We start from the raw sequence: 16,958 nt of genomic DNA on the forward strand, positions 1-16,958 counted from the left end.
GAAAATCAAGTTTTAATGCATTGGCATGGGGAATTCACTTACGTTTGAAAATTCCAAAGATGGTAAGGCAAAATGAGATATGTCTTTCGGAACTAAGGAGGGAGAAGTAAAGAATTCACAGGAAGATGAAAAGAGGTTTCTTTTTTATCCTTACCTGGGGACATAATTTTTTAAAATTTCGTTTAAAGAGGGAGGAAGGGAGAGAGAAAAAACAAACAAACAAATAGCTATCGGTTGTCTTTTCGTATACACTCTGATTGGGGATTGAACCCTCAACCTGGGTATGTGGCCCTGACTCTAAATCAGCCTGCAACTTTTTGGTCTGCTGGACTACACCCCAATCAGCTGAGCGACACCAGCCAGGGCAAGAGTTACCGTTTGGTAAATAAATGTATATCGTGTCACCTTGAAATAATGGCACAGAGAGAAGACTTTGATCAAATGGGCCTTGCTCGCTTTTTCCCTGTTGGTCACATCTAGGTCAAATTAAAATACTGTCACTTTATAATGGTAGCTTCAGGTCGTTTGTTGAAATTCTTTTAGGCAGTAAGGCATGAAGTCAAAGGTTCTTCCTGAGCCTTCTGGGCCTTGATGGTCTTCAGCTGAAATAATCTGCATGCCATGCCAGCGCGGCACTCCTTGGGGCAACTCCTGCTGGGCTGGTCGCAGCCTCTCACCTCCTGTTCCGTGGGACGGCCTGAGGACTGAAGCCCAGCCCCTCCCGAACACTGACTGGGGGCGGGGGCACAGAACCTCTGGGAGGCCCGGGCGGCAGTGGGAGTGGATTCCGTCACAACCGTCTGTGAGAAGCCCCAATGCGTACAGCTCTTATCTTGCTTCTATCATTTCATGTTATATGTCAGCATTTTCCAGTTCTTAATTTTTCTGAAATGGTTGATTTTCAGGGCTGCAGACAAGTAGTCCATCTTATGACTATCGTAATTCATTGGACTTCTTCCCTGTTAGGTATTTAAGTTGTTTTGGTTCTTTTGGGGCAAGAGAGTGTTCTGTAGGCTAATATAAGTATGATAAAGTGAGCTCCTCATGTAGTAATGTACTAATTATTTTCTTTAACTCTGATTATTTCCTTATGATAAATTCCTGGAGTTAAAAGGCGTGAACATTTTAAACAGGAAGTGCCCTGGCAGTACCTTTCCGGGTGCAGGCAGTGTGGCCTGTAGACAGTCTCTGGGGAGCAGTGTCGTCTGTCAGTCTTCACACCTCCAGTCCCACTGGGGCAGGCTCCACGCTGAGCCTGGGGTGGTGGAGGGAAAGTTACCAGAGGGTGGGTGGCTGGCTGCCGGTGGTGGTGGTGTTTCCTGTCCCCTGTCTGAGTCTCAGTCGCAGTAAATGCCACTGACCAGGCAGCAGCTTCCTTCAGGGTGTGTTCACGCTGTGCATTCCAGTGGCCGGAGGGGCAGAGGGTGGAGAGGATGGACGGACTGTTTTTGTTTCTCAAGTTTGGGTCTCTTTGGTTATCTGACACTTTCTCCCTTGAACAGACCAGGAAGCTCGTGTTAAGTAAACTTGATTCTGTAAGGTACACTCAGATTCTGAAATACGGAAAAAGTGAAAGACAGCATTGTATTTGTGACTAAGTCACAGTTTGAACTTGAGTGGCTTCCATAAATATTTTTGGAGTAAATGAGTGACTGACTATACAAAGAATAAATGAGTTGACTGTGTTTTCTAATTTACATGTAGTAAATATATGTGTGTATCACATGACATAATTAAAACATTTTAAGATGAGAATTAAATCATTACCTACTCATTTTTGTTAACTATATGACATGTTATGATTTCCAAAAGCTACACACACTACAAGTGTAAATAATTGATTCATAAGTTTGGCTACTAGTAAGTCTTTTGTGGGGACATTTTAAATCACTTAAAAACTTATGGAGGTACATACAGTAAAATACACAGATCTTGTGTGTTGATAAATATATGCACTCATGTAAACAACATCCCTGTCAAGACGCAGAACGTTTCATGCTCCAGAAAGCTCCCCCGTGCGCCCCGTGCCGTCAGTCACCTCCTCCGACTGGGAAACAGCGCAGTCACACAAAAGAGCAGCCTCTTTATAAATGGAGTGTAGTATACAATGGAGCAAGAGTGGCTTCTTTCATCACATGATGTTTTTGAGATTCAGGCATGTTGTGTGTTCAGTAGTGTGTTCTTTATTGATAGCTAATATTCCATTCTTTGATCCATACCATGATTTATTCATTCCATTCCCCTCGTGTTAATGGCGAGCATCACCAGAGGTTGGACTTCAGTTCAGCAGCCTCAGCTCTTGGGTTGGGCTAGGAAAGAATTCAGAGCCAAGGAATTCAAATACAAGCAAAAGTTTATTTAGAAAGTCACAGGGGTGGAAAAAGTGAGCCAGCCAGGCTGTGTGGACTTGGGAAACAAGTTGGGAGGCAGAAGCTTAGGAGAAAGAAGGGCAGAGAAAATGCGCCTGGGGGAAGGGAAGGGGAAGACGGGGCAGGCGTGCTCCAGGGAGTACAAAGGAGGGGCTGAGGAGGGGCTGGGGAAGGGCTGGTGTGCGGGAGAGGGAGCTGCACTGGGTCTTCCATCTTCAGGGCTTTTACCTGGAGGTCTCAGGGGGGAACTCAAGAGAATGTTCCATCAGCTTTCCAGGTGTGCCTCCTCAGGGTCCAGGTCTCCGTGGTTTCATGGTACCAGGGCAGGGGACCACCAGTCACTGCAGCTGGTCCAGGTGCCTGCTGGAGGCGTCCCTTAAAGCCTAGAGCTGAAGCACCACTCAGGCCTAGATGTTATCTCTAGTTTGGCCAAAACTCAAGGCTTTGTTCCTGATTATTTCTTGTGAGGTCAGAACCTCATTGTCTTGAGGGCCGAATGCTTGAGGGAGTGGCGGTGCAAGGGTTTGTAGGGCAGTCTCACAAGGCTGTTCCCTGGCCTTCTCATTCCTGCTCCAGGTGGCTCTGCCACATGGACTCGTGACCTGCCAGGGGAGGAAAGGTCTAGGGATCTATAAACCCCGGACTAGGATCTGCTAGGGGAGGGAGGGTCACCCCGAGGGCACGGCCCCTCCCTGCAGTACTTGTCCTTCCAGTTCTGCCTGTTGCTACGTTTCCTGAGCTTTCCACCCTGGTGACCTTCTGTACCTGGCCTGTATTGCCCCTACTCTGATTACGTGTGTCCAAACTGCCTACTGTATCACTTGGAAGACCATTTGGATTGTTTCTAGTTTGGGGCTTATGAATATATCTGCTATGAACATTCTTTTTTTTTAAAGATTTTATTTATTTATTTTTAGAGAGGGAAGGGAGGGAGGGAGGGGGGGAGAGAGAGAGAGAGAGAGAGAGAGAGGGAGAGAGAGAGAAACATCAATGTGCGGTTGCTGGGGGTTATGGCCTGCAACCCAGGAATGTACCCTGGCTGGGAATCGAACCTGGGACACTTTGGTTCCCAGCCCACACTCAATCCATTGAGCTATGCCAGCCAGGGCTGCTATGAACATTCTTGTACAAGTTCTTTATAAAAAGTTTTATTGCAGTATAATGTACATGCCGTAAAATCCTCTCATTGTAAGTATACAATTCTGTGATTTTTGTAGAACTGTACAATTATCACCACAATCAAATTTTAGAACATTTCTGTCACCCCCCAAAGTTCCTTCATGCCCATTCCTAGTCATTCCCCACCCCTAAGCCCAGACATCCTGCTGATGGAATTCTAGAATACATGGTGTTTGGTGTCTGGCTTCCTTCGTTTACTGTGGTATTTTTGCGGGTCGCCCATGTGGCAGCACAGGTCAGTAACTTGTCCCTTTGTACGGCCGAATGGCACTCACAGACATCCCACACTCTGTCTATCCGTTCACCTGCTGATGGACATGCGAATGATTTCCGGGCTTTGTCTGTTAGAAATAATGTTTCTGCGACAGTTCGAGTACATGTGTTTGTGCAGACCTCTGGTTTTGTTTCTCTTAGGTAGAGTCTTAGGACCGTAATTACTGGACCATAAAGTACCTTTATATTTCACTTTTTAAGAAACTGCTGAACTGTTTCCCAAAAGTGTCTGTACAAAGTCCGAAGGTTTTGATTTCTCTACAGTCTGGCAACACTCAGTATTTCTGGTTGTTTCATTACCAGTGTTCTGATGGCTGTGTGGCAGTTTCAACGGACTTTTCCCTAATGATTAATGATGCTGGGAGGTGCTTATTAGTCATTCATATATCTTCTTTGGTGAAAAGTCTAAATCTTAGCCCCATTTTTAAAATTGGGTTATTTCTCAACGTCATCTTAGTGAGTTTCAAAAATTTTTAAATATTCAAGTAAAAATATTTGAATAAACACATTCAAGTATGTTGCCCTGGCCAGTGTGGCTCAGTTGGTTGGCTGTTGTTCCTCAAAGTGAAATGTCGCTGGTCCAGTTCCCAGTCAGAGCACGAGAGTAGGTTGTGGGTTGGCTGCCCGGTGGGGGCACATACTAGAGGCAACCGACTAATGTTTCTCTCCCTCTTTTTCCCTCCCTCCCCCTCTCTCTAAAAATAAATAAATAAAATCTTTTAAAAAACATTCAATTTTTTTTTCAAATTCTAGAGGCAAATTTTTTATCTGGTATATGATTTACAGATATTGCCTCTGAATCTGTGATTTATATATTTATTTTTTAATGGTTCCTTCTAATGAAAAAAAATCTAAAATTTTAAAGTCTAAGTTACCAATTTTTTCTTTTATGGTTTGTGCTTTTAATTACATACCTGAGCAATACTTGCCTAACTTCGTACAAGTCCTTTTTAAATAGATTTTGTATTTTAGAGCAATTTTAGATTCACAGCAAAATTGAACAGAAGGTATGATTTCCCCAGGAGACTTCCATATATACCCTACCCCCATGCCTGCATGTCCTCCCTTATTGTCAACGTCCAGCGTCGGAATGGTACATCTGTTACAGTTGGCAAGCCTGCATGGACACATCATCATCACCCAGAGTCCATGGTTTACATTGGAGTGCACTCTTCGTGTTTATATTCTGCGGATTTGGACAAATGTATAATGACATGTATCCATCATTATGGTATTGCACAGAATACAGGGTCTGGCCCAAATAATGCCCCTTTTTATTACAAAATCTTTTATTACAAAATCAGAAGCATGTAATTACCTAGTAACAATATCATACTCGAGCACACCATATGATCGGCCTTTTTACTGTCTTCTTCGCTTTGCCTTTTCCAGAGTGTCACATGGCTGGAATCAGACAGTAGATAGTTTTTTCAGATTGATTTCTTTCACTTAGCAATATGCATGTAGGTTTCTCCATGTCTTTTCATGTCTTGATAATTTTTTTAGATTATTTATACTTTTTTTTTAGAGAAAGGAGAAGGAAGGGAGAAAGAGAGGGAGAGAAACATCAATTGGTTATATCTCACACACCCTAGACCAGGAGCTTGGCCTGCAACCCAGGCATGTGTCTTGACCGGGAATCCAACTGGTGACCTGTCAGTCCACGGGATGACACCCAACCCACTGACCCACAACAGTCAGGGCCCTTTTTTTTAAAGTGCTGAATAATCACAGTTTAGTCACTTCCTGAAGGACATTTGGTTGCTCCCAGCTTTTGGCAATTAATAATAATGCTTCTGTAAACATTTACAGATTTCTGTGAGGCCATAGTTTTCAACTCTACCAGGGAGCATAGTTGCTGGATTGTATGGTAAGAATATGTTTAATTTTGCAAGAATCTGCCATACTGTCTTGCAAAGTGACTATACTATTTTGTATCCCAACTAGCAGTGAGTGTTCCTGTTACTCTCCATGCTTGCCAGCATTTGGTGTTGTCATACAAGTCTCTTTAGGGACACGTATTTTAATTTCTCATAGGTAAAACACCTAGAAGTGGAAATACTGGATCATAGGGTAGGTATATGTTTAAGTGACGAACTGTCTTCCAAAGGTTGTACCATTCTACGTTCTTACACCTTTTCTAGTAGTTGGTATTGGTCTTTTTAATTATAGCCATTCAACGGATGTGAAATTGTATGTCATTGTAGTTTTAATTAGTTTTTTCCTGATGACTGATAACATTAAGCACATTTTCATGTGTTAGCAACCATTGGTACATTATCTTTTCAAATATTTTGCCCTTTTTTATTTTGAGTCGTCTTATATTTGGCCTGGCAGTATGAGCACAAGTCCTTTGTTCACTTGAGGTCTGTCTGGAGAAAGTCCAGCCTTGTTGATATAAGGAGAACAGTTTGCGTGACATCAACGTAACCTGGCAGCCAAGGAGAGTGGACTGGAATGCATATGTGTGATCAGTGACCACTTCACTGTACTAGTCAGTGGGGGCATTTTAAACCATTGAGTGAGCATACATACTGTGTGGCTGTCGCATTCAAAATAATTGAGTGAGTAGAGCAATGAATCTGCATCAAATTTTGTGTTAAGCTTGAACATACCTCTGCAGAAGCTGTTCGGATGATTCAAAAAGCTGCAGCTATGGGCAACTGGTGATTGGCAGCTTCATCACAACAACACACTTGTTCATGCATCAGTGCCTCATGCAGTTTTTTTTTTTTGGTGAAACATCAAATCACCCAAGTGACTCAGCCCCTCTACAGCCCAGATTTGGCCCCCTGCGACTTCTGGCTTTTCCCAAAACTAACATCACCTTTGAAAAGGAAGAGATTTCAGACCATCCGAGAGATTCAGGAAAATACGACAGCGTAGCTGATAGTGAATGGGAGAACTATGTGAGGTCCCAAGGTGCCTACATTGAAGGGGACTGAGGCATCATTGTCCTAGGTACAGTGTTTCTTGTATCTTCTTCAATAACTGTTTCTCTTTAGTACATAGCTGGATACCTACCTTCTGGTCAGACCTTGTGTGTGTTGTGAATATTTGTCCCAGTGTGCTTCTTGCCTTTTCATTTTCTTATGAGCACAAGAGTTTAAGAAGTCCACTTTATTCATTTTTTCTTTTGTGGTTGGTGCTTTTGTGTTTTGCTTAAGAATTCTTTACCTACCCCAAGGTTGCAAAAATATTCTCCATTGTTTTCCTTCTAGAAACTTTAGATTCTTAACTTTTATGTTTAGGCCTGTGATTGATCCTGAATTAATTTGTGTGTATGGTGTGAAGTGGGATTGAGGTCCTTCTTTTTTACTTTTAATGTCATTTTTTAAAAGATTTTATTTATTTATTTTTAGAGAGAAGGGAAGGGAGGGAGAGAAACATGATGTGCAAGAGATACATTGATATTCTGCCTCTCGCATGCCCCCGCATGCAGGTCTGGCCCACAACCCATGCTGTTCCCTGACTGGGTGTCGAACCAGTGATTTTTTGGTGCACAGGCCACAGTGCTCAATACACTGAGCCACACCAGCCAGGGCCTGAGGTCCTTCTTTTTTGTACGGCTATCCAGTTGATCCAACGCCATTTAGTGAAAAGACTAGACTGAATTGTATTGGTACTCTTGTAAATGAAGTGGACCATTGGAACGCTCTCCTCGGTTCTCTTTGGTCTTAAGCCAGTACCACACTCTTTTCAATTCCGTAGTTTATTAATCTCAAAATCAGGTAATGTAAGCCCTCCAACTTTGTTCTCTTTCAGAATCATCTGACTGTCATAGCGCTTTGCATTTCCATATACATTTTAGAATCAACATGTCAATTTCTACAAAAAAAGCCAGGTTGGATTTTGATCCAGACTACACTGAACCTGTCCGTCTGGGGAGTATTGACATCTTAGCAATATTAATCTTCTTTAGGTCTTCTTTAGTTTTTCTAAGAAGTGTTTATGGTAGCAGGGTCCGTTGGCATAGGTCTGGAATGATCTTGTCAGAGACAGACGGGAGACCTAGGTCCAGGTTGACTGGGTAGGCTCTTCCGGATTGTGTGGTGGTAAGAAAAGGATTTCTTTCGGGCGATTGGCCTAGGTCACTTTCTCAGAATGACACACAGAGCCATGGTTTTGGAAATGACCAGCAACTGAACTTGAGCAGTGCTAGCCTCTGGTTGTTGGGTCATTCCGGTAGCCGTGTGCAGCAGCTTGGGACAGCAAGCGAGGTCTTGGGAACTTTGGGCAGATTTCTGATTGGTACTTTCTAGGTCACTGGATGCTTAGACCCCTTCTTTTGCTTAAATGCAAGACTGAAGTTGATGGTAATCACCGAGAACTAGGCAGCAATCTCTAGTTCAAAGGCCCTTTGATTAAACCTCCTTTATAAGCACGTTCACCAATCATGTATTTGGACGTTTCTGATGGTACAAACACTAACTCCCAAACTAACACATCCTACTTTTGAACAATCCCCATTCCTCTAACCCTTTGACTGTTTTTCTTATGAAGCCCTTTCACATATTTATTGACTTCTTTAGGTATATGAGGTCTGTCTAGAATGTATCCAGCCATGTACTGTCAAAAGAGAGACATTGTACTGAAGAAGATACAAGAAACATTGCATGTAGGACAAGAAACATTTCACCTAGGACAATGATGCCTCCATCTCCCTCAAAGTAGGCACCGTGGGACCTCACACAGTTCTCCCAGCATCTCTTCCGCTGTTCAAAAAAACACTCTGCAAAATCCTTTGTTGGAATTGCCATCAGCTGCCCTGTCATAGTTTCCTGAATCTCACTGATGGTCTGAAGTCTCTTCCCTTTCAAAGGTGATGTTAGTTTTGGGAAACCCAGGAGTCGCAGGATGTCAAATCTGGGCTGTAGGGGGGCTGAGTAACCTGGGCGATTTGATGTTTTGCCAAAAACTCTGCGTAAGACATGATGCATAAGCAGCGATGAACCTGCCAATCACTAGTTGCCTATAGCTGTGGCTGTTTTCATTGTATTGCATCTCTCAACCAATGAAGAATGTGGTAGTGTTCCTTATTAATTGTTTGGCCTAGAGCAGCATATACCTTCCCAATCAAAAAACACAGTTCACATGGTCTTGATCTTGTGGCTTTGCCATGCCTTCTTCAGGTTTGAAGAACCAGGTGACTTCCTGTAGGTTGACTGGGCCTTCATGTCCAGATCATAGCTGTAGACCCACCATTCACCCCTGGTTATGACAGCAAATCTGGTCATTGAGGAAATCTGGTTCATTGGTGGCGGTTTGAATCAAGTCATTAGTACCTTTTGCTCTGGGAGCAGAAGCTGTGTAATGAATTTTGCCACAACACGTTTCATGCCAAGATCCTATGTCAAAATCTCAGACACAGTAGTTTTTGGAATTGCCAGATCAGCTTCTAGTTCTCCCACTATCGCTGATCATTGTTAATTGCAGCCTGTACACATTCAACATTCTCAGGTGTTCTGCTTGTTGCAGGTCTTCAGAACATGGATCACTTTCAACAGATTCTCAACCATCTTTGAAGTGTTTGTGCCACACTTTTATTTATGCTGCACTCATTGCATCATCCCTGAAAGCCTTCTGAATCATTAGTGTCCATGGAGGAATGTTAAGCTTAACACAAGACTTGATGCAGATTTGTTGCTCTACTCACTCAGTCATTTTGAATATGATGGCCACACAGTACACATGCTCACTCAATGGCATCTGCCACCCTCACTGACTAGTACAGTGAAGTCGTCATTGTTCATGCGTGCACATTCCAGTCCACTGTCCTTAGCCGCCAGGTTACATTTATATCATACAAACCATTCTCGTTATATAACAATGGTTGGATTTTTTCCAGACAGACATTGTATTCCTACTTATTGGTATCTTTCTTAAAATTTGGTAACAAAACTGAATGATTAGCCCTGGCTGGTGTAGCTCAGTGGATTGAGCGCAGGCTGTGAACCAAAGTGTCGCAGGGTCGATCCTCAGTCAGGGTACATGCCTGGGTTGCAGGCCATGACCCCTAGCAACCGCACATTGATGTTTCTCTCTCTCTCTCTTTCTCCCTCCCTTCCCTCTCTAAAAATAAATAAATAAAATTAAAACAAACAAACAAAAAAACTGAATGATTAGCACAAGGCATGTGATGCCTTTCCTCTTAGTTCAGAACATGGTACTTGTGTTGTGTTAAGTATCTGCTCCTACCAAAATTATGAAGTGACTCTATGTGCAAAGTTTTCAGTAAATAAGAAGATACAGTTGCATTGTGAGGGAGGGCTATATGAAAATATACATCACCAGAATATTGATTTGCAAGCAAACATAGGGCACTGGGTAAAAAATTAATGATAGCTATATGGAAAATGGAGTCATATCAGTGGAATTTGATTTTTTTCAAGAACGTTGTAACGGTCTGGGGGAAGCAGGGCACATATATCTTGACTTTCTCATGCCATTGATTTAATTAAGATAATATGATCACTAGCGGCCCAGAGAAACATAGTGCAGCCCGGACCATCCGTAGTCAGAGGATGGAAGGTCACACGGGGGCATTATTGAGGGTGAGAGGTAGGTGTGGGGCAGCACTGTCCGTCAGCCGTCGAGGTCAGCCTGGGACCCAGTTCTGTTCAATCAGTTTCATCCCACCACCAGTGGTGTACTGTGTATATGTTTGTCTGTGTGCCACAGACACTAGAACAGGAGTCAAAATAACTGGGTAAATTGGGCACTTAGAAATTGGACCAAGTCAAGTGGAGGCTAATTGGTATTGTAAGGAGGAAGTTCAGGATGGAGAACGACTGCTGCGCGCCTGTCCCCGGTGGCGGGAAGAGCCCCTGTGCCCCCGTGAACCACGAGGGGTGGAGCCGTGGGCAGCTGTAACATGAGCACGTGAACCACATTCCCAAAGTCAGCGGTCTGGTTAAGAATGCCTCCATGAGGCTGAAAGCAGGCAAAAGATACAGTGAAGGCTTACAGTGGATAAGAATTTTGTGATAGCATCAGGGACAGATGCAGCAAGAGGGAAGATCTGTGAAAAAAAGACCAATTAGAAATACTGTATTAAGTAGGATGAGCTAAAACGCGGTGAAAATAGACTGCAAGTGTAATGCCTCAAATCTAGTACAAGGCTCCTTCTCTCCTGTAACAGCCTGGGATGGGTGTGTCAGGGCCCAGGTGGCTCTGCAAACAAGTGTGCGAAGACGGGAATGTGTCGGGAGGACCCAGGAACCAGCCTGAAGGAACTCCTAAGGAAGAGCTTGGAAAAACTTAGGCATTCGAAAGAAGAAGGGTGTCAGTGATCATAAACACACTGAATAAAAATAGGTCCTTGAATCCATAAGACATTTCTAGGGGGGGAAAGGCGCCAGCTTGTAAAAGCAGAAGGAACCATAGAATTAGAAAACCACTGTTGTAATTTCCGAGATGGTAACCGATTCAGGCAAGGAGGAAGATAAGTGGGTGCTCAAACTACTCAGTGTAACTGGATTGTGGCCCAGCAGTCTAACAGTCTGAAGGTACTATCCTGGAGGTTACCGGTACCCATCAATGACTAAAGGGAAAAGGTGCCCATGCAATAGAGATAGAGGGCAGATCGCTCCTTAATTAGGTGACCTAACACCACCTGACCGGTAATGAGACAAACTGACATAACAGAACACATAATTCAGTTCATGTTCTTGGGGAAAGTGTTTACCTAATACTGAGGCAACAGTTGCACAGACAGATCCAGATTGTGCAATAAGACAAGAAGACTGACCTCGAGTCTTTAAAAATGTCAGTGTGTCACTCTCGCTACTTGTCCTCGTGAGAGGGACATCGTCTTTAAACCCTGCGTGGCAATCCCTGACGCCCCATCCCGATGCCCACGGGAGACAGGGAGACCTGGAAGCCCAGCTGCTTCCTCAGGATCACCCAGCTTCTGGGTGATTATCCAAAACGCTTCACTGTGGGAGCAGACAGTGTGGGCCCCGGGCAGATGCGGCAGACCTGCGTGTCCCTCCTGGGAAGGCTGTAGTGCGAATGGGCGAGATCTCTGTGCTATGCAGCCCAGCTCTGGGGAAACCGTTTCCTCATTTCCTGGGGAATGTGGGTTCTGTGTTCACCAGGCAGGACTGCCCTGAGATCAGGGACCTGCTCTCGGCCAATTGGGTGTCAGCTGCTGCCTGTGCTGTGCCACTGCCCCACAGGAAGTCACCAGAACACCGGTCTGGGCCCCAAGACAACCTCCTTCTTCCAGGCTTTCTCCATCGCCTCTAAAGTCCCCAGGGGCAGCATTGAAATCCTGAGCGAGGAACCGCTGGCAAAGACTGGAGACAAAGGGGGAGCTGGGGAGGCTGCACTGCTGACTGCCCCTGGGGACCCACCATCCTGCAGGTGCTGGGCAGTGGCAGCACCCCACCGCCCTGTCTCTTAAGAGGCAAGCATTACAGTTTAAATTTCTGGGTTTAAATTTTTTTTTCCTTGTTTGTGAATTATCTCTTCATATGCTTTGCTTATCTTACTATTTCACTATCTTTTTCCTGTTTGATATCCAAGAGTTCTTTATTCATTAGGGAGATTAATATTTTGTCATTTTTTCCAGTTTGTTTTCTATTGATTTTGCTCATGGTTTTTATGCCAGGAAGTGGTGTTATTTGTTTGAATTTACCAATCCAAATGTATTTATGGTTAAAAATATCTTTGGTTGCATGTTGCTGAGGGACCTGATCTGATTCTGAATCTTTTTTATATCTTTTTATTGAGAAATAAAACACAGAAAGCCATGCACAAAAATGGACATAACTTAATGACTTATCGTAAGTGAACACCTCTGGGACCACCTCTCAGTTAAAGAGCTACGACTCTGCTCTGTAATCCCTTCCACGGGGCCTCTCCCAACCGACCCCGTGTCCCCATTGTAACGGGATTGGTGATCACTTTCTTGCATTTCTAAAAATAGGCCGTGCATCACTGGAGACTTCAGTTTAGTCTTACCCTTTAAAAACTTATTTTTTAAGACGTCTTTTAAGTCTCTTTTCCTCTACAGACCACTTTAGAGCTTCCTGTGGTCTGACTGATGCCAATTCACACTCATGACACAGTTCAGTGTGCCCCTGTGGCCTCTGTCTTCCTTTCCTCTTTAAAAATTAACTTTATTGCCATCTGATTGACCCAGAATAAACTGCACATGTTCAACATCTACACTGTGACCCTTTCTGCCACTTATCTGCACCTGTGGAAGCACCACCCCCGCCAGGACCGTGCCTGCACCTCTTGCCCCCTGAAGCTCCTCTATCACTGAGGAGTACTCCATTGCAGGGGTATATCGCTGTTTTGTTGTCCGTTCACTTGTTCTAGAAATCTGGGTTGTTTTCAGTTTTGTATCCTGTGTATTTCTTGCAAATTGGCAGCTGGCTCCACGGATTTGATCAGACTCGGTTTGGTCTCTAGGACCGACAAAGTGTCTGGCTTCTCTTCTGTTGTGATGATTTATAGCAGTAGGTGCTTAATGTCTGCATCTGCTCCTTCATGGGTGGGCGGTTGGAGGAGAGGAGCTGGTTGCAGAGTGGTGGAATTCTGTCTGAGTCTGCAGTCTATTTTTCACCTCTAAGTCGGAACACTTGTTGAAGAGGTACTTCCCCTCCTCTGCGACTGGGTTCCCCAGTGGGACGTTTCACACAAGGTGGGGTAAATGCTTTATTCTTTCCCTTAATTTACCCATTTTCAATGTATCCATTCCATCTCTTAATTCTTTGTATGAAATGTTTTATATTTTATTTGTTTGTTTCCCTTGGGAAACTAGTCATCCTTATCACTGTTTTTGAAATTTCTGGGTCTGTTTTCTTCCATGAAGGTGGCCCCTGATGGACTCTCTCACTCCTGAAAACCTTCAGTTCTAGAGAAGGTTACATCTTTTTCTTCTTTGGTTTCTTCCCCTTCAGTTCTCGCTCTCGCTCTCGCTTTTGCTCTCGCTCTCTCACCACCCCCCTCCCTTTTACTCAGATTTTGCACCTGCTGGACTGGTTTTCTAATTTCTTATCCTTTATCTTGTTCTGTGTTTTCTGGGGAATATCCTGAACTTTATCTCCTCACTCTTCTATTCATTTTACCATTTTTACCATCCTGTTTTTATCCCCCAAGAGTACTTTCTTGTTTTCTGTTGTTATTTTAAATCGCCTCCTTTTCCTGCTTTATGGGGATAATATTCTCTCCCTAAAAACGGTAAGTTTCTAAATAAAGTTTTCTCCTAGCATTGTGTCTCTTTCCTCCAAGTTATTTTTCTGCTTGTGGGTTTGCCTTTTCATAGTAGAAACTTCCTTTCAATGTCAGGGCATCTTTGCATGTCTAGTCCTATTTGTGGGCAGGATATTATCTAGGATGTCTTCTTAGGGAAGAGTCAATGTCAGTATCTTTAGATATTTATACCTGGGCTGATCACTAGACAAGGATTTTTGGACCTTGATGTTTTGTGATAACGGTATTCCTGAAATCCAAGTGGGGAAAAGAAGGCTGGAGAAGTCCAGCTTTTGTGTATTGTACTCAGACTCCCTGTTCTCAGCACGGTCCCCCTCCACCCTCAAATCTTCCCGCAGCCTGCAGACCCCATTTCCCTCTGGCCAGAAGAGAAAACCTCCACTCTTAGGCCATAGCTGGGGAGAGGCAGTCACCTTTTGCACTGCGTCTGGGATCTGTTGACTTCATTTGCAGCGACTCCTGCTTTTAGCTCCATCTTTGCATCCCTTTTCTGAGTTACCTGGGCCAGCAATTCCTCTTAGGTTGGTTCTGTGCTTTCTCCACTTCGGGCTTTTGTTTCTATTATCAGCATATGTTATTCACCTGAGGATTTGATTAAAAATGCAAATTTGTTTAAAAGATTTTATTTTTCCATCTCTAGAGAAAGGGGAAGGGAGGGAGAAAGAGAGAAACATCAGTGTGTAGTGGCCTGCACACTCCCCACTGGGGGCCTGGCCCACAACCCAGGCATGTGCCTTGACGAGGAATCAAACCAGCAAACCCTCTTGGTTCACAGGCCAGCACTCAGTCCACTGAGCCACACCAGCTGGCTTAAAAATGCAAACTGATCCAGTAGATCCATGTTGGAACCTGAGTTCTGTAACTATAGTTATACCAAGCTCCTAGGTGGCACTAATGTTCCTGTTCCATGGATCACACTTTGTGTAGCAACATGCTAAGTCATTTACCATTCCTCTACTCGTTTTTCCAGCCCCTGGGTTTTGGTTTGTTTTGCAAATACAATAGCCATTAACCCACGGTCCGTCCTGCCCGCCTCAGCCCCGACCAGGTGCACATACTGAATTACCGTGAAGCAACGTTCTGAGAACATGGTCTCATCTGTAAATATTGCACAATGTATTTTTAAATAATTTTTTAACTGTATTACTTTGTTAGGGCTGCCATAATAAAATACTACAGACTGGCTTAAAGAACAGAAATCTATTTCTCATGATTCTGGAGGCTAGAAGTCCAAATCTAGGCCTCGACAGGTTTGGCTTCTCCTGGTTTGCAAGACGGCTGCCTCCTTGCTGTGCCCTCACAGGGCCTCTCGGCTGCACCCGTCCCTGCTGTCTCTTGTGTGTGTCCAAATTTCCCCTTACAAGGATACCAATCAGAGTGAATTAGGGCCCACACGGGCGACCTCTTTTAAAGTCCCCATAATTCATATGTTGCATCTTAGGGCTTCAACATATGGATTATGGGGACACACAGTTCATCCATCACAACCAAACACCATTATCGTGCCCCAAATTAGTAATTCCTTAATATCCTCAAATTTTCAGTATTCAAATTTCCAGTTGTCATTTATAAATGTAATTCTTTGTTCCATTGAATTCAAAGTAAGTTCTACCCATTGCATTTAGTTGATATATCTTAAGTCTCATTTAATCTTATGTGTTGTTGATACAATTTACGGAAGAACTGTTGTTTGTCGTGTACAGGTTACCACCCTCTGGATTTTGCTTCCTGCATCCTGTAGGACTATTTAACATTTTCTTTCATGCTGTTTGTTTGTTTGTGGATAATAGTTGAATGCACAGTCTGATCAGGTCCGTAGGTAGTGATTTGTCCTTCCATCTCTCCCTTGGATATTAGTAGCTGTTGATGGTCATTGTCTGCCTCCATTAATTAGTACATCAGGGTTGCAAAATGGCAATTTTACAATATTATTCATCATTCACTCAGAGTACTTCTATAAAAGTAAACACCCCCCCTACTGTTTTGTCACCAAGGGTACAGTTTGTGTAGAAAAGGCAGGAAAAATGCTTGATCCTTTCCATGTATTTACCAGTTTAAAAACATGGTGACTTGGTTCTCTAACTGTCCCCAAATGTGACAAACTAGGTTTGCTTGTTCATTTTAGAGTCGGTTACAAACTAAGTTTACTGCTATTTCAGTGGTGTTATGAGAGGGAGTAGAATTTCATTTATTCAAAAAGCCATCTTTCATTGGAATTTTGTCATAATTTATGTAGCCAATTTCTTATTGTTGGATATTTAAATTAATTCCACGTTTTAAATTTTATATCCAATACTGTGAGATGTACATCCTCTAAAATTTTAATGAAATACTGTCATTTTCAGTGTATAGTTTGGATTTTTAAGAAGCCGTACACTTACTGAACCACCACCCCAGTCCACACAGAGAGCACCTTCCTCTCGACAAAAGTCCCCTGGTGCCCTGTGCCGCCGCGTGGGCCCCGGTTTCTGCTGATGGTCTGTCTGCCCCATGCATTTGTTCCGCCCTCCCAGAATTCCGTGTGACTCACACAGTCTGTGTCCATTTGTGTCAGGTTCTGTTCGGCCAGCATGCTTTTGGGATTTATCCCTGTGCAGCACATATCAGTGTTCTGTTCCCTTACTGCTGAGAGGGTTCCATTGTATGGACACACTCCCATTTGTTTCTCCATCCCCTCTTGCTGGACGCGTGGACCCTTCCCCTTGGGGGCCATGGTGAGTCGGGCTGCCGCACACGTCTGCGGACAAGTCTTCCCGTGGGCATGTTTTCATTTCTCTTGGGTAAAAACCTAGGAGGAGGATTACTGGAGGACACGGTAATTAGGACGTTCAACATTGTAAGAAACCTCCAAACGGTTTAAACAGTGTGAGAGGTCTCCTTCTGTTCTTTGTCAACACCCGCACCGTCAGT

At 43.7% G+C, this 16,958-nt stretch overlaps 1 protein-coding gene and 1 pseudogene across 4 annotated transcripts in view; both read left to right on the top strand.

Moving 5' to 3' along the window:
• The window catches only part of GPR160 (G protein-coupled receptor 160), a 40,754-nt gene that overhangs the window by 11,628 nt on the left and 12,168 nt on the right, over positions 1 to 16,958 (top strand). The window lies entirely within an intron of this gene.
• LOC114490791 lies at positions 9,938 to 12,228 on the top strand (annotated as a pseudogene).

This window comes from Phyllostomus discolor, chromosome 2 (assembly GCF_004126475.2).
Source record: "Phyllostomus discolor isolate MPI-MPIP mPhyDis1 chromosome 2, mPhyDis1.pri.v3, whole genome shotgun sequence".
Classification (NCBI taxonomy): Eukaryota; Metazoa; Chordata; class Mammalia; order Chiroptera; family Phyllostomidae; genus Phyllostomus; species Phyllostomus discolor.